The 20,628-nt window shown below is 53.4% G+C and overlaps 1 protein-coding gene across 3 annotated transcripts in view; it reads right to left on the bottom strand.

Moving 5' to 3' along the window:
* LRFN5 (leucine rich repeat and fibronectin type III domain containing 5) overlaps nt 1–4,710 on the bottom strand; it is a 75,113-nt gene extending 70,403 nt beyond the window's left edge. For 2 of the 3 annotated variants that reach the window (XM_083733183.1, XM_083733181.1), the window contains exon 1: nt 4,503–4,710. The gene's annotated coding sequence lies outside the window, so the exon portion shown is untranslated. The remainder of the gene's footprint in view (nt 1–4,502) is intronic. The other variant, XM_083733182.1, reaches the window with a different exon arrangement.
* Between the last annotated feature and the right edge of the window lie 15,918 nt (nt 4,711–20,628).

The following is a 20,628-nucleotide window of genomic DNA, read 5'->3' as shown; positions in this document are numbered from 1 at the left end:
AAAGGGTCCTTTTGATCCGAGAACAAATACCTTGTACTGCTGCAGTCCAGAGACATCCATCAACAACCAGGATAACAAATTGAAACAAGCACCTGCTCTTGTGTAGCTTCTCCTTTATTTATGCTTCAAGATCTGCTCCTCTCCCATAAATGGAAAAGAAAACCAGTGAGGAGGAGCAGGAGGCCAGGGATTTTGCCAGGCTGAACTGAGCTCTCTGGGTTGTCTGGGAAGCTCAGCAGGACAACCCCGTGACCCAGGACTGATCTGTGACCTCCTCTCTGGCTGGAATGTTTGCTGAGATTCCTGCAGTGCATAGACTAGACAAACTCTACAATTCTATGAACCTCTTATCTCCTCCAGCTCTCCCATGCCAACTCCCACAGGTATGATCCTTGCAGGTGTGTCTGCTTTCAAGCCCCTTGGTGGTGAGAGGACATCAGCACCCCAGACTTTGGTATATCCATGCCTTGGGAACTCTGCACTGTCCAGGACAGACCACCACCTCTCGTCTGTGAAACATTTCAGGCAGTGGGCAGGACCAGAGAAGTGGGGGCATCGGGACACCCCCACAGCCCAAGGATGCTCTTTAGCTCATTTGATCCTTCCAGTTCTCCACAGAGCCTTTGCTCAAATCCTCATCAACCAAACAGAAATCCAAAATGGCAGCTTCCATAGCCCCCCCCCCCCCGGGAACTCAGCCTTGTAGGGCCACCAAAATGCCTTGGGCCATCTTCCCCTCCAAGCTACAAACTAGGACTCCACCAGTTGAAAAGGGAAATGCTCCAGTATTTGAAGGGGGCTTCTTTCGAGCTCTGATCTTCAGCTGGTGGGGCAAGAACCAGTAGCAGGTCATGGACTGATTTGAGCAGCAGCTCAAACAGAAGCACGGCCACCAGGGAAATAGATGGAAAAGGTTAAGAAATGGGTCCCCCAATGCATGTTGGGGGGCACTGGGTTTTTTGAAGCCGAGGTTGGACAGACATCTGTCACGGATGCTTTAGTTGTGATTCCTGAATTGCAAGGGGTTGGACTAGATGACTCTGATTCTATGCAAAGTGCACCCTGGGTCTGAAAAGGCTGAAGGCTGGAGCTTTAGAAGCTGCTTCCAAGCGTGATGTTGGAACTGGCTAGTCCACAAAACTGGCAAGATCCACGCTGGCAGGAACCAAGGTCTGATGTCTCTCCCTCGCTCTGTCCAATTGTGTGTCAAAACCTCGCACACGTGACCCACAGAGGGGAGAGGCTCAGAAGCATTTCGTCTCCCTTGAAATCGGTCTCAGGTGCCCAGAGCACAGCCCCCTTTCCACTCCCTCTCTCCCTCTCTCACACACAGGTGCACCTCTGGGGCCAAATCCTGCCCCTCGCCTCCCCCACCCGTCCACTGCATGTGGTGCTTCTACAACCGCTGCACCTTTTGAACAGACGCACGCGGGGCTGCGAGGCCGGCACAATCCTGCAAGGCTTGTTGTTTTGTTCTGGACTAGCATCTATTTCAGGCTCAAGGGCACGGGAGACACCGAGAGGAGAAAGCAGCCGCCGCTACGAAGGTAGCCTTTGGTCCTGCTGGGCTGAATCGCTCCTCTGACAACCGCTGCCTGCCTCCTCCTCCCCTCAGCTTCAAGTGGTGATGGTCACATCTGGGTATTCACATGTGGGCCTGAGCTCCTGGGCAGTTGGCCCTCCATAGGCAGCCAAACACTCTCCAGGCAAATCCTGGAAAGGACTGAACCATGTCCATATTTCAATTTCTTCTGGCGAGGTGGGGGCAGGGAAGACCTCCTTGCCAGGCTTGTCCCCCTGCCCTATCTGGATCAGCACACCTGCTCCAAATGACACGCCGGCAAGCGCCATGGCTTCTCCACAAGGGGCCAGCTCTCCTTGCCAGCAGACCTCGCCTACTTAGCTGGGGCTCGGCTCAGCCTGCTAAAGACAAAGCTAGTCTAACGATTTTCCCGAGCAGAATGTTTGCTCTGGTAGCATCCCCAAAGATTTTCCTATAAAACCAGCCCTGTTATCAAGCCCTCGAGCAGAAGGAGTATCGATCCCCTGGGGGAGAGGGAGGGCAAGCAATTGCAGCCCAGGAGACTTGCCCACATCCAGCTCTCCTTGCCCAGAAGGAGAAGAAAGGCTGGACTCCCCCTTGAAGGTTTCCTTGGTCAGGAGGAAGGATGGGGCTTTGGGGGTCTCCTCCTCCACAACCGCCTTGGGGCTCCTTGGGCAGGTGGGGGTTGGTGGGGGCTGGTCAACGTCCTCCCTCCGCTGCCAGAGGCAGGAAACTCTGGAGGCTGCCTTCTCCTGAGTCAGACCACTGGGTCCATCTACCTTGGTCTTGTCTACCTTGGCTGCCAGTGATGGCTCTCCAGGGGTTCAGGCCAGGGACATTCCCACTCCCAGCTGGATGCTCCACCACGGGGACCCTCAGGAGGCCCCCAAATGAGACCACATCCTGGGGAGAGAGAGTGCTGCTGCTGCTGCTGAGGTTGCTGTCAGGTCCTGCTTGCAGGTGGGGAGACCAGGATGCCCAACTAGTCAGGCTTCCACTTTGGTCTGATCCGGCAGCCAGGCTCTTCCAATACACTGTTTTGGCAAGTAGCAAAGCCTTCATGCCTTAGGCCCTAAAATGAAGCAGCCATCCTCATGCATTATCAGAGCAATTCTTGCAACAGACCTGTAAGGGGCCACCTTTCCTATCCAAATCGCAGCTGGGGGCCAAGGAAATACAGGCTTCCTAAGGCCACCTCATACAGCCAAGGTGACATTTGGACAGAGGACTGGCCTTCCAACCAGTCGCTACTCAGGGAGTTGCTTATGTGGGATCCAGGCCAACAGGCCATGGAGCTCTGTAGCATCTACACTGCCTGGCAGCAGACTCTCCAGGGGTCCGGGGTCTCCCTCAGCCCCGACTTGGAACCATTTTCAGGAAAAGTAGGCACTTGTCCCTTGAGCTCTGGCCTTTCCCCTGAGAATGTTCCCCTCCACCAATCTGTGCATCTGTCCTCTGGTGCAAATAAAAGGGGCAAAGAGAAAGTCGAACTGGGTCTGAGTGTGGGCAGGATGAGCTCCATGGCTCAGAGAAGAGTCTCAACTGGGACAGGTCAGGAGCCTCCTCTGGCCAAGTGCATATCCCCAGGCCAGGGAGAAACTGGCTGGACATGAGGCTAAAACAATGTCCAGAGATGCTGAGTACCCTTCCCCCACATGGGGGGCCTCCTTGCCCTCCACCCCCCCAACTTGCTCCAGAGCTCTGCAAAGACCTCAGACCTGCTCTCAGGGCCTGGAGGGAGAAGGAAGCTCTCACCAGCTCACCATTAAGGGTGCCCCCTGCCCCATTCACCAGCAGCCAGGATGAAGAGACCCGGGCCCTACAAGCACAATTCACAAGGGCCTTACAGAAAGATGCCCCTCTCCACCCCCACCCCCAAAAGGGGGACAAGATGCAGCAGCAGTTTAGGTCCCCAACGCCAAAGAAACAGGAGGCGCAACTTAACAGCTGGAAACCTCTTTCCTCAGAGACACCCCCCTCCCCCCTGCCCCCCCCTCCAGGGAGCCTGCCATTTCCATGCCCATCGACGGGGGGGGGGAGGGATACAGACCCCACCATTGCCTGGGCTCTGTCCACATCCTCCTCCTCCCACCGCACCCCCCAAAAAACCTGCCATTCTCCCCGCCCCCCTCTCGCTTCGGGGCTCCAGCATCACGCCTTTCCAGGAGGCGCCCCACACCTTCGGAGAGCACCAGCAGGAGGGGGGTAGGAGCGGGCAGATCCAAAGCGCGGGGGGAGGGGCAGCCCGAAGACCCTCTCGCCTAGAAACCAGCAGGGACACTCCCCCCCTCCCCCCCCCGCGCGCTGCTGCGGAGAAAAAAAATCTGCGCAGGCAAGAAGCGGAGCGAGTCCCCCGAGGGGTCCAGGCTTTTGGGGGGGGAGCCTAGATTCGGCGGCACGAACGGTGCTCCCCCCACCCCGGAGAAATCCCACCCACTCGGCGCCAGGCCCTTGGTTCTACGTGCGGGGAATCGGGGGCTGTCGGCTGACTCCTTCCCCCCGGTGCGGGGGGGGGGTGCCGCTCCCGCATCCAGACCCTTCAAAACCGACCCTGGAGCTCCCCCAACCTGCCAGAGCCGCAGCGGCAGGCAAGCGGAGAAGCGAGTTCCGGAGCCCCGAAAACGGGGGAGGCTTTGGCAGGTGGGGGGAGGGAGGGAGTGCTTTGCAGGAACCTCCATTCTCTCCCTGAACAGGACGGGGAGGGCGGGGGCGTCCTTCTGTTACAGAACCGGGAAGAGATCAGGAGGGGCAGCGCTCGCCCCCTCGTCGCGCAGGAAGACCGGGAGAAGGGCGCAGCAGCCACACCTGGCCGTGCCCAGCGGGACCTTCCCCTCCCTTCCCCCTCCCTCCGACGGGGAGGGCGCGAGGAAACAGGCCCCCGTGGGGAAGAGGTAGCTCGCCCCCTCCCCCCTCCCCGCGCGGGGGCTGCAATGCAGAGAGCGCGAGCCGAGGCGCTTACCTGCTGCCTCCCGGGGAATCCGACCGGCCGCCCGGGGCGCTCCGTCTCCGGCGGCCGCCTTCCTCCTGCTGCTGCTGCTGCTGCTGCTGGCCGCCTTCCTCGTCGTCCGCCCGCTCCCTGCTCCGGTGCGCCGCTCACCAGGCGCCGCGGCAGGCGCCGCATCCTAGAGGCGAGAGGCGGCGGCGGCCCCGGGCGGCGGCGGCACAAGAGCGGCTGCGCTCGGGGCCGGAGCGCCCGGCTCGGCGGGCGCGCTCAAGCCGCCGAGCTCGCCCCATGGGAAGCGCGCGGGCGGCGGGAAGCGGCTCCACCGGCCCGGGGGTGACCTTGCCCGGCCCCGACGCCCTGCGCGCCGCCTCGCCCGCCGCTCCCGCGATGCGCAAAGATCCCTCCGGGCGCGCCGCGCCCTCGCTGGCCCCGGGCCCCTCCGCCCCAGCGCCGCCGCCGCCGCCCCGGCAGCCGATCACATCCCCGCCGCCGTCGTAGCCGCCGCCAGGCACGAAGGAAAGAGCGCGAGCGAGAGGAGCGGGCGCGCCGGAGCCTCGGCCGGGCGCCGTTCAGTGGCGGCGGCGCGGGGACAGTGGCAGCCGAGCGCCGCCCGCCTGGGCTCCTCCGAGCGCGCCGAACCGAGCCTCTCCTTCGCCGCCGCCGCCGCCCGCCGCGGCCAGCTCCATCCCCGGCGCCGCACCACCAGAAGCCCCGGAACGAGGCGGCTGCCGCCCGGCCGAAGCCCGCTCGCCTCGCTGCCGCATGAAGCCTTGTGGCGGCGGCGGCGGCGGCGGCGTCTCCTCCGCAGTCCGAAGCGCGCCCGAGTGGCGGAGACGGGAAGCGTCCGGCGGCGCGGAGGGGCGGGCAAGCGGGCGGGCGGGGAGGGGGCGGCGCCGGCGCAGGAGCTGCGAGGCGGCGCCCGCCTAGCCCGGCCTCCAATAAAGGCGCCCGCCGCCCAGACGCCCCTCCACTCGGCGGCGGCCGGGGCTGAGCCGGGACGCACCGCCGAGGCCGTCGGGGAGGGGGCTGCCTTCCTGCGCCCCCCACCCCCGGTCTCTTCCTCCGGGCGGTGCCCGCCTGTTCTGCCGCGACCCCCGCTTCTTTTCTCCTCCCCGCCTCCAGCAACAAAGAGACGGGGCGCAGGGTCTCGGCTCCGTCGGGGGCTGCTCCCTCTCGGATGGCAAGGACGCCGACGGCGGAGCTGCCGGGGCGCGGGAGAAGGTCCGCGGCGCCGCGCTTCCAAGCGACGAATGGAACGCCGGCCGGACGCCCCGTCGGAAGAGGATGGAGTGTGTGGGGTGCCCGGCGTGGGGCGGGGGCGCAGGGCCAACAGCACGAGGGCCAGTGGTTCTGCGACGTGCTGCTGTCCTCCGGAGCGGGCCCGAGGGCAGCTAGCTGAGCCAAGAAGGGAAGCGCTCCTCCCGACGGGGCTCGCGCTTTGCCGGCCTCTCTCCAGCTCCGCTCCAGGGCGCGGCGCGGGCGCTTCTTCCGACGGCGGGGAGGCTGGACGGGAGCCCCGCTCCGTGGCGGAGGTGGCGAAGGGGTGCTGCTTCGCTTTCACCGGGCAACGGGGCCGAGGCGATCTGCCTGCGTGGAGGGACAGCGGGCAGCAGGCCGGACTCTTAGCTGACAGCGGCGACATCCTTTTAAATGTGTTTGTGGGAGTGGGGGGTATTGATTTGTTCTTGTTTTTATCATGTGTGCTTTGTTCTCATTTTGTATTCTAAGTTGCAAACCACCCTGTGATCTTCAGATGAAGGGTGGCATACAGGTTTAATAAATAATGATAATGATAATAAAGTTCATGGGCCAACCTTGCAGGGGTTGTAGGAGTGCTGAGGGGGCTTGGAAGTTCTTTCAGAGCACAATCCTGGTGGGGATGATGGCCCTGCATTGAAGGGGGTTGGACTAGAGGACCTTTTGGGTGTCCTTTCCACCTCTGCAATTCTGTGATAATGATTCTGTGCAATAACTGAGCATCTCTCAGGCTGAGCTCCAGAGCCTCTGTGCAGCCCTCATCCCTGCCTGCTTGGCTGGCCTGAGGCAGCTGCCTGCTCTCTCTCCAAGGAACATGCTGGCTGAAACCACTAGGCCAGCCACTCTCCCTGCAGTGTTGTCCCCTCATTTGACAGCTCAGGGCAGGGCTTGCATTGAAGGCCAGGACACCCAGGTCAAGAGGGCAGCAAATGGTGGCCTGAGGTCCAGGAAGATCCTTTCACTTCCCCACAGCCCCCTGAGTTGGTCTGCTGATGATGGTACTGTGGAGCAGCCTGGAGAGGAGAAGGCAGCTCCCTGCACACAGTCAAGTCCTCCTTGGCAGGGTAAGGTAGAAAGTCCTGAGGTGGGGAGGAGCTCATCCTGGAGTTCTGCTGTAGCCTCTCCAGGGATGAAGGGAGTCGACTTCCAAGGGGGGGGGGGTGAATACCTCCTGAGGCAGGAAATGGCTGGCTTGAAACTTGCCTCTGCCAAGAGGCCTCAAGTCTCTTAGACCTGGCCTCCTCTGACCTACCTTACAAGGTTGTTCCAATTGATATGAAGCACTATGAACACTCAAAAGCACCCGAGGGACACTGAGGAGCTACATGCACCTTGCAAGCAGGTGACTCACCTGGGTGACTCACCCTCTGCTCCCTGAGTAAGCGGGAGATCCTGGAATAAGAGCCGGAAAGTGGGTGACCTCCTTCTCTGAGAAATGGAGGGGACCTGTTGGCAACAGCAGATCCTAATGCAGTAGGCCAGGCAGGACTCCCTGTGGACCAGTGGGGGAGCCAGTGTGGTGTAGTGGTTAGAGCAGAAGAAGTGTGCATGCACACGAAAGCTCATACCAAGAACTGACTTAGTTGGTCTTTAAGGTGCTACTGGAAGGAATTTTTTTTTGTTTTGGTTAGAGCAGGTCATCCCTGACCACTGGCCCTGTTAGCTGGGGATGATGGGAGTTGTAGTCCCAAAACATCTGGAGGGCCAAGTTTGGCCAGGCCCAGGTTAAAGTGTTCATCTAGGACGTGGGACACCATCGTTTGAATCTCCACCCACCCAGTCAGCCATGAAGCTCAGCCTAAGCTACCTTGTAGGTTGTTGTTGGGATCAAATGAGGAGGGGAAGAACCATGTGTGACGCCTTCATCTCCCTGATCTCCCAGGTCCTAATCCAACACTCTCTCCACTGAATCTCCAAACTCCCTGTTCGAGCAGTTACAATATAAGCCCTCCTCTTCCATGCAGAGAGATGCCGGCTTCTTAATTAGTAGGGAATAGTGAGTTTTTAATTATTTGGCTTGGAATCGGCCTCTGTCCAACTCTTAATGCTTGTCTGTATTCTGAGCTGAAGGGAAGCCATACACCCTGTGCCAAGACCCAAATTTATTCTTCAACTCAAGATGTAAAAGGAGGTTCTGCAGTCCACAAGGAGCCCACCAGGCTCCTGAGCCGCTTAGTGAAATTTAGCTGTTGTGAAATCATAGAATTGTATAGTTTAAACATAGGCGCCGACTCCATGGGGCCTGAGGGGGCCGAGCCCCCTCAAAAATTCGTTTGGGGGGGCTCTGCCCCCCCAATAATTTAAGAAAATTATTACCGTATTTTTCCTTCTATAACACACAGACTTTTTCTCCTAAAAAGGAAGGGGAAATGTCTGTGCGTGTTATTGAGCGAATGTGTGGTCCCTGGAGCCAATTGGTGCAAGGGGAGGCAAAAAAAAGCAGGCAAAAATCAAATCGCGCTTCTCCTAGAAGGGAAATCTGAAAAGAGGAAGCAGCTGCTTTCCGGCATTCTGCCTCAGGGTCTTACTGCCCACCCACCTCTGTTTCCTTGCTGTGTTTGCTCAAACAGAACAAAGAGCAGGGAAAGCCCCTCCCCTCCAGGCAAGCAGAAGGGAAAGCTGAAAACATGCAGGAGGGAGAGAGAGAGAGAGAGAGAGAGAGAGAGAGAGAGAGCTGGTTGGCTTGGGTGGGTAGGTGAGGGAAAACTTTTGCCTTCCTTTCCTCCCTACCCCTCTCCTGCATTCTTAGCCAGCTGCTTCTCTGCACACCCCTCTCCTGCTCCTTGTCCCTTCTGTGTTTTTCCTTCCCTCCCCACTTAAAATGTGGTTAAAAAGCATGGATCCACATGGATCCTCAGGATCTTTGCATTGGGTCAGCCCAAATTCACCATCAGATCACATAGCATGTCCATGGCTACAGCCTGCCCCCCCAAAATCACGCACCCACTGTTGCCTGGGGCTGCAATGGTGCAAAAACGTGGTTACAAAACATGGATCCACAGGATTTTTGCATTGGGTCACCCCAAATTCACCATCAGATCACATGTCTGTGGCCACAGCATGAAGCACAAAAATGATACATCCACTGTTTCATTCAGAATGTTTTTTCCCCTTGTTTTCCTCCTCTAAAAACGATGTGCGTGTTATGGTCAGGTGCGTGTTATAGAGCGAAAAATACGGTAGTTATATTATGCTTTGTAAAATCACAAAATTATGTTGGTATTTTTTATTTTCCTTGTTTGATGATAGTTACCTTTTAAAATACATTCAGTAATGAGTTAAAACAAATAATTATTACGGTAGTAAAAGAGGCGGCGCGAGTAGTTTTGCTCGGTGCGTGCGACTGGCCCAGCCCCTCTTTCCTTTTCCTCTCTTCTGCTCTCCCGCCGGGCGCCTGAGGGAGAGTTACTTAGCGGTTCTGAGGAGCCGCTGTTGTTTCGGCAGGGGAAAAACCGCCGCCCGCGAACCGCCGAGCTCCCTCTCTCTTTCCAGCCTCTCTCTCTCTCTCTCTCGCTATGGCCAAGGAGAAGAAGAAGCCCTTCAGCCAGTCTATGGCCGAGTGGCGGAGGTTCATCTACAACCCCAACAGCGGCGAGTTCCTGGGGCGAACGGCCAAGAGCTGGGGTGAGGAGGGCGAGCGAGCGAGCGAGCGCGCGGGGAAGGGAGGGGAGGGGGCGGCCGGCACGAGGGGCGGTGGGAAGCGAGGCGCAGCGGGCACTTGCCTTGCCCACCACGCATCTCTCTCCTTCTCGGTCTCTTTCCCTCCCTCAGCTGGCGAGGGGGCCACGAGGCGGGCGGCAGCAGCAGCAACGGGCCGGGAGCGGATCTTATAAAACTTCCCGGGGCAGGAAAAATAATATTTTTTATAAGTCGGCGCCCCTGAGTTTAAAGGCACCCCAAGGGTCATCTAGTCCAACCTTATGTAATGAGGGAATCATAGCAAAATGGCCCCTGACAGATGACCATCTAACCTCTGCTGAGAAACCTCCAAGGAAGGAGAGTCCACCATCTTCCTAGGGAGACGGTTCCACTGTCAAACAGCTCTTAGCATCAAAAAGTTCTTCCTGATGTTTAGCTGGAATCTCCTTCCTTGTCATTCAAATTCGTTGGTTCAGATCCTCCCCTCAGGAGCAGGAGTAAGCAATCTTGCTCCATCTTCCATGTGACAGCCCTGGAGATATTTGAAGATGAAATGATAGCCCAGAACATCCAGATGGACCCCAAATGTATGAAAAATCATAAAAGTGTCAACAAATAAATACCGAAACGGCCTGAGCCGTAGAACTGCCGCATTTTCATTCACTGCATCCCTTGTGCCCGGAGGCACCATTAGATGAAGAGCAACTGATAGACAGATTCTCCTGGCCAGACCTTTTGTGAAAGGATGACCCCGACTTCACATACACGCCGATATAGAGAAAAGAGCCAGCAGTGACTAATGGGGAAATGGATTTGGGGGTCACAGTGGGCAGCTCAATGAAAGTATTCCCCCATGTGGGGTGTGGCAGCTGCAGAAAGGCAGGTTCTGTGTTGGGGGTTGTCAGGGGAGGGGGCTGCGAGGAAAACCTGTCGGTGCCGTAACGCCCTGATGTGCATCAATGATGTGACTCCACTTGGAATGGCATGTGCTGCTCTCTGGCTCCCTGGCCTGAGGAAGGGATGGCAGAAGTGAAAAAAGTGAGTGGCCTCAGGATCAGAATGCAGGGGGGGGGGTTCCCCCGTCAGAGCATGAGGCCAACAGGCAACTGGGTCAGCCCTTAGGAGCCCACCTAGTCCAGCACCCTATCCTTGCAATGGCCAAAGGTGAGGAAGATGGAAATGTTTGGGCCTTTTCAATTTGGAGGAAGCGACATGCAAGTTACTGGGGAAACAAAAGAGAGGGATGTGAAATAATACACAGCGGGGCTTTCCACATCATTTGTTGTTGTTTAGTCATTTAGTTGTGTCCGACTCTTCATGACCCCCTGGACCAGAGCACACCAGGCACTCCTGTCTTCCACTGCCTCCTGCAATTTGGTCAGACTCATGCTGGTAGCTTCGAGAACACTATCCAACCATCTCGTCCTCTCTCGTCCCCTTCTCCTTGTGCCCTCCATCTTTCCCAACATCAGGGTCTTTTCCAGGCAGTCTTCTCTTCTCATGAGGTGGCCAAAGTCTTGGAGCCTCAGCATGGGTTGAGTCAAAACTCCAGGACTGAGCTGCTCTTTTTATTGGCCCCAATTGCCCAGCTTCCTCTTTCATCCCTTGGGTAAACACATAAGCAGATCCCGCTGGATCAGGCCAAGGACCCATGTCACCCTGCATCCTGCTCTCACAGTGTCCAGCCAGGGGCCCCCAGGGGAATCCCCCAAGCAGGACTCAAGCACAAGAACGCCCTCTCCCCACCCGCAGTTTCCATAAAGACACTAGAAGAGCCTTCTGGATCAGGCCAAAGAGGGCCTGTCTAGCCCAGTGCCCTCTTCTCCTCCCAGAGCCTGGCACCTGGGACCTTCCTCCTGGAAAGCAGGTGTCTCACCCCATGGAGTGAGTTTGGACCTGGGCCAGGGCTGATTCCAAGGGACCACATAATCCACATCCAGCCAGGACGCCTGACGTTGCATTGCAGAGCAGGAGGGCCAGACAGGCTCCACTCCATAGACCAGGGTGAATTTTGCCAGGAATCTATGGGCTCTCCATCCCTCACTCTGCCTGTAACTTGCAGAACAGGAGTCATTGTGAGCCTCAAGGAGACAGTCTATGGAGGCTGCTTTGCTGTTTGGGGGATACAGTCCCACCCCCACAGAACACCTGCTCTGCATGCAGAAGGTCCCTGGTATGATAGGAAACGCCCCCCTGCCTGAAACCCTGGAAAGCTCTTGCTGCCAGCCAGTGTTGGCAGTACTGAGCCAGATGCACCAAGGCAGTTTCCTGTGTTCTGCTGCCTGCTGTGGCAGCCGTCTGCCTCTCCATGGCGAGCGGCTCCTGCTGTGTGCAGCATGACTCAACGCGTTGAGCAGGGATGCTTCTCCACAGATAAAGAGATGGAGAGGCAGAGTGGGGTCCACAGAGAAGACCACCAGCTCTGTGTGGTGGTGAGCTGGTGATGAGAGGGAGCATCCTGCAGGCTGGGATTGCATAGGATCATAGAACTGCTGGAAGGGACCCTGAGGGTCATCTACTCCAACCTTCAGCATTGCAGTAAGAACAACCTAAGAATCCCTTGCAGACGGCCATCCAACCCCTCCTTAAAAACCTCCAATGAAGGAGAGTCCAACACCATCTGAGGTGGCCCATTCAGCTGTCTAATAGCTCTTGCCCTCAGAATGTTCTTCCTAATGTTTAGCGGGAATCTCCTTTCTTGCAAGTTGAATCCATTGGTTCAGGTTCTGCCCTCTGAAAACACACTCACTTCATCTTCCATGAAGCAGCCCATCAGATATTTGAAGATGGCCATCATATCACCTCTCAGGTTCCTCTTCTTCAGGTTAAACATACCCAACTCCCTCAACCGTTCTTCATATGGTTTGGTTTCCAGGCCCTTGATCATCCTGGTCGCCCTCCTCTGCACACATTCCAGCTTCTGCTTCCTAAATTTATCCTTCTTAAATTGTGGTGCCCAGAATTGGACACAGTATTCCAGGTGGGGTCTGACATAAAACAGAATAGAGTGGGACTATTACTTCCCTTGATTGGACCCTAGACTTCTGTTGATGCAACCTAGAATAGCATTAGCTTTTTTTGCTGCTGCATCACACTGTGGGCTCATATCAGCTTGTGATGCACCAAGACCCCTAAATCCTTTTCACATGTACTGCTAGTAAGCCAGGTGTCCCCCATCCTATATTTGTGCATCTGGTTCTTCCTGCCTAAGTGCAGAATCTGACATTTGTCCCTATGGAAATTCATTTTGTTAGCTTACGCCCAGTTCTCCAATCTGTTAAGGTCATTTTGAATCCAAACTCTGTCTTCTTCAGCATTAGCTATCCCTCCCAGTCTTCTGCAAATATTACAATCTTGCATTCCTATATTTTCAACAAAAGCATCTCTTTTCTCTCTGGGATGCAGTAATACTCTGCGACCTGCCCTGAATTTTAGAGACATATATGGATAGATTTGTAACCATCTCAAAGTCCTATGAACTTTGAACCCAGTGCCACACTGTGCCTGAAGCCCTGGCCACCATTTCAATAGGTGCGAAAGGAGGGCGCCATTTGGGGTGCTTCTGTTGATGAAATTCAGAAAGCCACGTGTTTCTGCTCTTCTTCCCACCTGAACCAGAAGCGGCTGCTTTTGCAATGTTATCCTGAAAGGAAATCCCTTCCAAATTCTGCTTCTCAGGGACTTGACACCTTGTAGGTGTTTCAAACTCTTGGAAGAGCCTCCAGCTTTGCTAGAAATCGGAAGCCAGGTGCGCTCTCTCTCTCTCTCTCTCCGCAGGAACTGTCAGAATCCTTCCAGGGCGCACTTCCTCCTGCACAGCCCACACCCATCTTGGATATTCCCCCCCCCCTCGAGGAGCCCCCCCCCCATTTTCTCTTCCTCACAAGCCCCCCCCCAGTGCCCTGATCTCTCTCACACCCAAGTTCTGCAAAGCTGAGATTTAGTAGACTTCCCACCCCAACCCCCAACCCCCATTTCTCTTCCAAAAGAGAAAATGTCACACACACACACACACACACACACACCCGCCTCCTCCTGACGGGCCTGCTGCCCCTTCTTGCTAGGAATAGTGAGAATGGCCGGGGGCGAAGACTTTGCCCAGTTCGGATTCCTTCTCCCCCGACGTTATCTTGAAGTTCCTCGGTCTGTAGGCTGGGGCCGCTGCTGCCTCGGAGAAAACCCTGCCCGACAGACGGGAAGCCGCAAACCAGCCCGGCTCCCGAGGAGACTCCCGCGGGGGAGGGAGCCCTCCCTGGCATCCCCTCTGACTCTTCCCTCCCTGCCCTGCTGCCCCACAGTTCCTGCTCTGCTCAGGGACCCCCTTTTTGCAGGCCCTGGTCGGGATACGCGTGTCCGCCCCCGCCCCCCGCATCTAACCCCAGACCCGGTCACTGGGGGTGGAATATTCTCACGGAGAGGGGCCTGAAGACCTTGGCTGGGGGCGGGGGGTTGCCCACATATGTATATATGTAGTTTTATTTATTTATTTAAACTAAAACATGTTCACTCGGGGACTAGACGACCCTTTGAACTCTACAATTCTATGATTCTGCGAAAACTAAGCTGAAGCCTACACAGCTGCACACAGAGGGTACCAATTCGCGCTGCTTCACTCGCATTCCCTGAAAAAGGGATTAACTTATTTATTAAAGTTGGTGTTGTGAGGGAGAGAAACATTGTTAAAATATTGATTCATCTGTAAATATAAGGGAAATTGCCCTCGAGGTCTGATGTTCTCACGTAAAGCTGAAAAGTCACTCCGAGATCCCCTTGGAAGCATATGCCACAGGAAGCTTTTGAACATAGTTCCAATTACAGATAGGTAGCCGTGTTGGTCTGCCATAGTCAAAACAAAAAAAATTCCTTCCAGTAGCATCTGAAGAAGTGTGCATGCACACAAAAGCTCATGCCAAGAACTAAATTAGTTGGTCTTTAAGGTGCTTTTGAACATAGTTACTATTGCCCATATGCAAAATAATATTTTGCCACGTGGTTGAAAATGATTCCCTCCCCCCGTTTGTCCTCTAGCATGCCTTGAATTTTGAGTTAATTTTTCTGCAATAGCTACGGACTAGATTTGATTACATCGTAAATCCTTATTCCTCTAAATTTCTCCATTATTATTATTTTTTGCAATAGCCATTCTTGTGAGTCACAATATAAATACAGAATCCATTCTTTATCCAAACATCTTTGCTTGACCATCCCATTGTGGTTGAGTTTATAAATTGATTTCTAGGAACATCCCCTCCCAAAAACTGCCCTGAGTGACACTCCCACTGTGAGTGGAAATACTACAGTGCTCTTTGATGTTTTTTCCCCCAGCACCGGCATTTTGGGGACAGACCAGGGTTAATGTGTGACACAATGACTGGTGTGCAGTGCCACCTAAAGATGATCTGGAGAGTCGATTCTTGAATCTTTGTTGCAGCTGATTTCCTAGGCACCCTGCTCCACATTCTTCCCCATTTAATGGGGTTATTATCCTAACCCAAATCCCTTTCATAAAACCATAGAATTGTGGACCCTTTCAGCCCCTTCCATCGCTATGGTTCCATGATTGAATGTATTTGGATTCTAAACTGTACTTGTTTTACCTGGGATGAGGTAGAAATCCCGGAGAAGGAGGCACATTTCCTGCTCTTCAGCCTTGGCTGGCTGATATTTTCAAGAATTGCAAGCTTGGGTGTGTTTCTTCCTCTTCCTCCTCTAAGGAAGGCCTGCCTGCGCCTCCTTCCTCCCCAAGAGATTAACGCGGAATTGGATTTATTTTAAAAATAGAGATCTCTCTTACCAGATTAAGTTGTGATGTTCTGGGAGCAACAGTCATTAATTAGGGGAAATTGAGATATTCAGCAATTAATGGGAATTGTGGCACATCTTTCTGAGATAATTCCATGTAAATGACTCACGTAATTATCTGTATTTTGAATAATTAAGGAGGGGTGAGTGTAACTGTTTAACCTCTTGCTGTCTGTTGCTGCAAGGGAGTCTCTGACTCTGTCCTCACATTCACACCTCCTCACTGGAGAGATAATTGGGCCAAAATCCACTCATCTCCCCCTCTGACCAGAAGCAGCAGCAGCAGGAACTGCTCAGACAAGCCAGCCAACATCACAGCCTCCAGGCCATTTCACTCAGCTTTCCCTCACAGAGACAGAGTGTTGCACAGCAAGGGGACATCAATGAAAAAGAGAGTGCAATACTTGTGAATAAATGTTTCTTGCACAAAGAAGAGAGAGGCCAGGAGCACCATGGAAGGTTTGGGCTGCCTTCCCTACCCTGCTCATCTTTTCCCTCTTAGCAGCCCAGTGTCTGCCTTCCTCTAACCATTGGTCTCCCCTATTCTCAACAAACTTTTTTGAAATAAATTTAAAAATTGTTCAGTAGCACCTTAGAGACCAACTAAGTTTGTTCTGGGTACACAAAATACGAAAGCTTATATGGGAAAGCGTGCCTTGGTTTTGGAACGCTTTGGTTTTGGAACGGAATTCTGGAATGGATTAAGTTTGAGAACCAAGGTACCAAGGTACAGGAGGAGAGAGGGCTCTTCTGTTCAAAACCTAGAATCCAAGAATTGTAGAAATGCAGTGATTTCAACTAAAGCATCCAACCTCTGCTTAAGAACCACCAGGGAGGGGGCATCTACCATCTTCCCAGGGAGTCCATTCCACTGTTGAGCAGCTCTTACTCTCATAAAGTTCTTCCTGATGTTGAGTCCATTGCTTCAGATCCTCTCCTCTGGAGCACAGAAAACAAGCATGCTCCATCTTCTGTGGGACAGCCCTTCATGTATTTGAAGATGGCTCTCACATCCCCTCCCAATCCTGTCTTCTCCAAACACCCCCAGCTCTCTCAATTGTTCCTCACAAGGCTTGGTTTCCAGACCCTTGATCTTCTCAGTCACCCTCCTCTGCACGTTTCAGCTTGTCAATATCCTCCTTAAATTGGGGTGTCCAGAACTGAACACAGCACACCAGGTGGGGTCTGGCCAAGGCAGAATAGAGAGGGACTATTACTTTATGGTTACCAGATTTTTTCAATGAATCCGGGGCCTTTTTCTTTCCTTTTTTCTTTTTTGAAGCTGAGTAGCAACAGGGATACAGTAGTGGGGAAGGTGAGGCCAAAGACCCTGGGCCCAAGCACACATGCATATTGTATAAAGGTGCAAAGCCCTTCCTTCAGACCCTGTGAAACATAAATGTGCAGAGTTTTGAAAAACTGGGCAACAGCGAGCCGCCCACCCATGACTCCTGAGCCTCCCCCCATCAGTCAAAACAAAGGGGGAAGGGGGCAGGAGATCTGTACTACCAGACGTCCACCAGCAGTGGCAGTCGGCATCCCGGACTGACTTCAGGAGCTGCTCACTTCTTGCTGCCATGGTGCCCACCATTTTTCCTCGCCGGAAGTTCCCATATGATGTGTTGCACACAAGACAAATCATACGGGGACTTCTGGCAAGGAAAAATAGCGGGTGACATGGCAGCAAGCAGCTCCTGAAGCCAGCCAGAGCCAACTGTGCTACCAGGCTGGCTCTGGGATGCTGAGGCTACCGCTGCCACGTTTCCTGGGGATAGATTTGCAAATCTGGGGACATGTTGGCGGACAGTGAATTGCTAACAAAAATAGTGAATTTAAAAGTGCTCCCATTCATAGAGGGGGACCATTTCCCTTTGCACCTCCAGGTGTCTCCATTAAACGAATTACAGATAGGTAGCCGTGTTGGTCTGCCAGTCAAAACAAAAAAAATTCCTTCCAGTAGCACCTTAAAGACCAACTAAGTTAGTTCTTGGTATGAGCTCTCGTGTGCATGCACACTTGGTATCTGAAGAAGTGTGCATGCATACGAAAGCTCATACCAAGAACTAACTTAGTTGGTCTTTAAGGTGCTACTGGAAGGAATTTTTTTTGTTTCCATTAAAAGAGTCACCCTTCCTGATAACACAAGTATATTTCTAGCTGAGTGGAGTTCTTGCTCCAGTGAGTTCCTTGTCTCCAGGACCAGGAAGAGGCCAGAGTTAGGCTAAGAGTAAAAATACAATTGGCAAGATGTATTTAAATCACAGAGGATAAACAATGAAAACTCAGCAAACTCTGAAATATAAAGGAAAGAGGCATGCAAATGGGAAAGTGCCGTTTGAGGTGCAATCAATGATTAACTGGAAAAAGAAAACGCAAAAATGTAGAATGAGCTGTAAGTACAGAAACAATAGAAAATTAATCTGTGGAGTGAGATAGGGAGATATATGGGGACATTAAAGAATCATAGAATCATAGAGTTGGAAGAGACCACAAAGGCCATCGAGTCCAACCCCCTGCCAAGCAGGAAACACCATCAGAGCACTCCTGACATATGGTTGCCTCTGCTTAAAGACCTCCAAAGAAGGAGACTCCACTGCTTAAAGACCTCTCAAGGAGACTCCTTGGCAGCAAATTCCACTGTCAAACAGCTCTTACTGTCAGGAAGTTCTTCCTCATGTTTAGGTGGAAACTTCTTTCTTGTAGTTTGGATCCACTGCTCCATGTCCGCTTCTCTGGAGCAGCAGAAAACAACCTTTCTCCCTCCTCTATGTGACATCCTTTTATATATTTGAACGTGGCTATCATATCACCCCTTAACCTCCTCTTCTCCAAGAGAGCAGCAATTTGACTAATTAACTAAAAGGAATGGCCAACATTAACAAGGCAGCTACCAATAAAAGGTAAAGGTACCCCTGCCCATACGGGCCAGTTGTGTCCGACTCTAGGGTTGTGCGCCCATCTCATTTAAGAGGCCGGGGGCCAGCACTGTCCGGAGACACTTCCGGGTCACATGGCCAGCGTGACGAAGCTGCTCTAGCGAGCCAGCACCAGTGCAGCACACAGAAACGCCGTTTACCTTCCCGCTATAAAGCGGTACCTATTTATCTACTTGCACTTAATTGTGCTTTCGAGCTGCTAGGTGGGCAGGAGCTGGGACCGAACGACGGGAGCTCACCCCGCTGCGGGGATTCGAACCGCCGACCATACGATCAGCAAGTCCTAGGTGCTGAGGTTTTACCCACAGCGCCACCCGCGTCCCTTACAATAAAACACGTCTATTGCTAAGTCTTCAGGCCCATCCTAAGAACTTCCTCCTGCCCAGACCAGTAACGGAGCAATCCTGTCTACATATCTCCACTCAGAAGCAAATCCCATTCAATCCAATGGAAGCCTCTCCAAGGGAAGGTGAGAGCCGGCTGAGAGGTGACCTAAGAGACATCTTCTAATACCTGAAGGGCTGCCGCACCCAAACGTGACTGTATTGGATTTTCTTGGCAGTTGGCTATTTACATGTGTGTCTCGTTTAATACCTCTGTTGAGTTAAGAGCTCCCAGTTCACTCAACAGCTCTGACATGTGCCAGGTTCAGCATGGGAGCTCAGGAATCCTGTTGCTGCAAGACCACCGTGGAGAAGGTGCCCAGGAGTGCCCGGCAGGGGTCTGCAGCTTTGGTCCTCAGGGCTAAAGAATCGCTGACCGATGTCCACCCAGCCTCTGCTTAGGCTCCATCCTTTGTGTGTTTTCTGGGTCTTTGGCAGATCTGAAGGACAAGGCTTCTCTCTCTGCCACTCTCTCAGCTTTCCAAAGAGAATTGAGTCACTGTTTACAAGTCCAGCTGGAGAGACCCATGAATGAAATGGGGGAGAGATGTTGTCGTGAGTAATCCCCCTCCCATGCCTGACTCACTCTGTGAGTCGCTCAGGATGGCCAAAGGGGGTGGCAGCTGCTGCTCCCGCTTACCTGCTTGAGGTTTCTCCACTTGCCTTTGCAAGCCAGGTGGATGAGCTGCTGCTCCTGTTGCGATTTTGACATTGGTGAAACCAGTGTCTGTGTGCAAAAGGCAGTCAGGCCTTTATTGCTTCCAAAAATAGATGCCGTTGTGCTGTAAAAATGTGGATTATGGAAATTCCAGAGTTTGGATTGAGCTGAGCTTTAACTGCAGGTGCAGGGAGTGCTCTGAGCAGTGGGTGGAAGGGTGTCCAAATAATTTTACACATCACTCAGGAAGACAGGTGAACTAATGCCAGTGTACTGGAAGAAGCAAAGATCCCCAGTGTCAAAGCAATGATTCTTCAACATCAACTTCATTGGACTGGTCATGTTGTGTGGATGCCTGATTATCATCTTCCAAAGCAACTACTGTACTCTATTCCGAACTTAAAAATGGAAAGCGTAATGCTGGTGGTCAAAAAAGAGGCTTAAAGACTCTCTCAAGGCAAATCTTTAAAAATGTAGTATACACACTGACAACTGGGAAACACTGGCCTGCGAGCGCTCCAGTTGGAGAACAGCCTTGACCAAAGGTGCCATGGACTTTGAAAACACTCAAACTCAGGACGCAAGGGAGAAATGTGCTAAGAGGAAGGCGCGCTTGGCAAATCCACACCAGGATCAACTCTTGCCCAGAAACCAATGTCTGCACTGTGGAAGGATGTGTGGATCCAGAATTGGCCTCTACCATCACTTACGGACTCATTGTTAAAACCGTGTTTTTGGAAGACAATCTTACTCGGCTATGAGTGATCGCCAAAGAAGAAAAAGAAGAAGATGTGTCCCATAGTCATTGCCTTGCCCTATAGAACTCTGGAACTCCCTGCCACAGGAGGCAGTGATGGCCACCAAGCTAGATGGCTTTAAAAGAGGATTAGATGAAATCATGGAGGAGGAGAGGGCTACCAAGATCTCCTAGCCACAATGGCCCTGCCCTGCCTCCACAGCTGGGAGGGAAGAGGACTCGGTGCTCAGATCCTGCTTGCTGGTTTCCAATGGGGGCGTCTGACTGGCAGTTGTGAAAACAGGAGGCTGGACTAGATGGACTCCCTCTGGCCTGATCCAGTGACAGGGCTCATCTTGCGTTCTTAACACTACCTGCTTCCAGTGGTGGAGGAAGGGGGTTGCATAGGGGTGGGCTGCCCCAGGTGTCCCCATTGAGGGGAGTGACAAGCTAGACCTGGACGACCTCCTGGGCTGCTAAGCCAAAGCTGCTTATGCTCACAATGTTCAGTAAATAAACCAGAAAGTAACACTTGCAACTGTAAGTATCTTATTTTTCCTTCTTTTAATAAGTTCAATGTGGCAGGAGGGTGTGACAAGAAATTTTCCGCACTGGGTACGAGCTGACCTTGCTACGCCTCTGTCTGCTGCAGCCACCAAGAAGACACTAACACAGCTGGTCACTAAAGCATCAGTCCAGACAAAGTTTCTTCTGGGCAACTATATGAATA

The sequence above is a fragment of the Podarcis gaigeae genome (genome assembly GCF_964106915.1).
Source record: "Podarcis gaigeae genome assembly, chromosome: 1".
NCBI lineage: Eukaryota > Metazoa > Chordata > Lepidosauria > Squamata > Lacertidae > Podarcis > Podarcis gaigeae.
The sequence above is the reverse complement of the archived record's forward strand: the minus strand, read 5'-3'. Positions and strand labels throughout refer to the sequence as shown.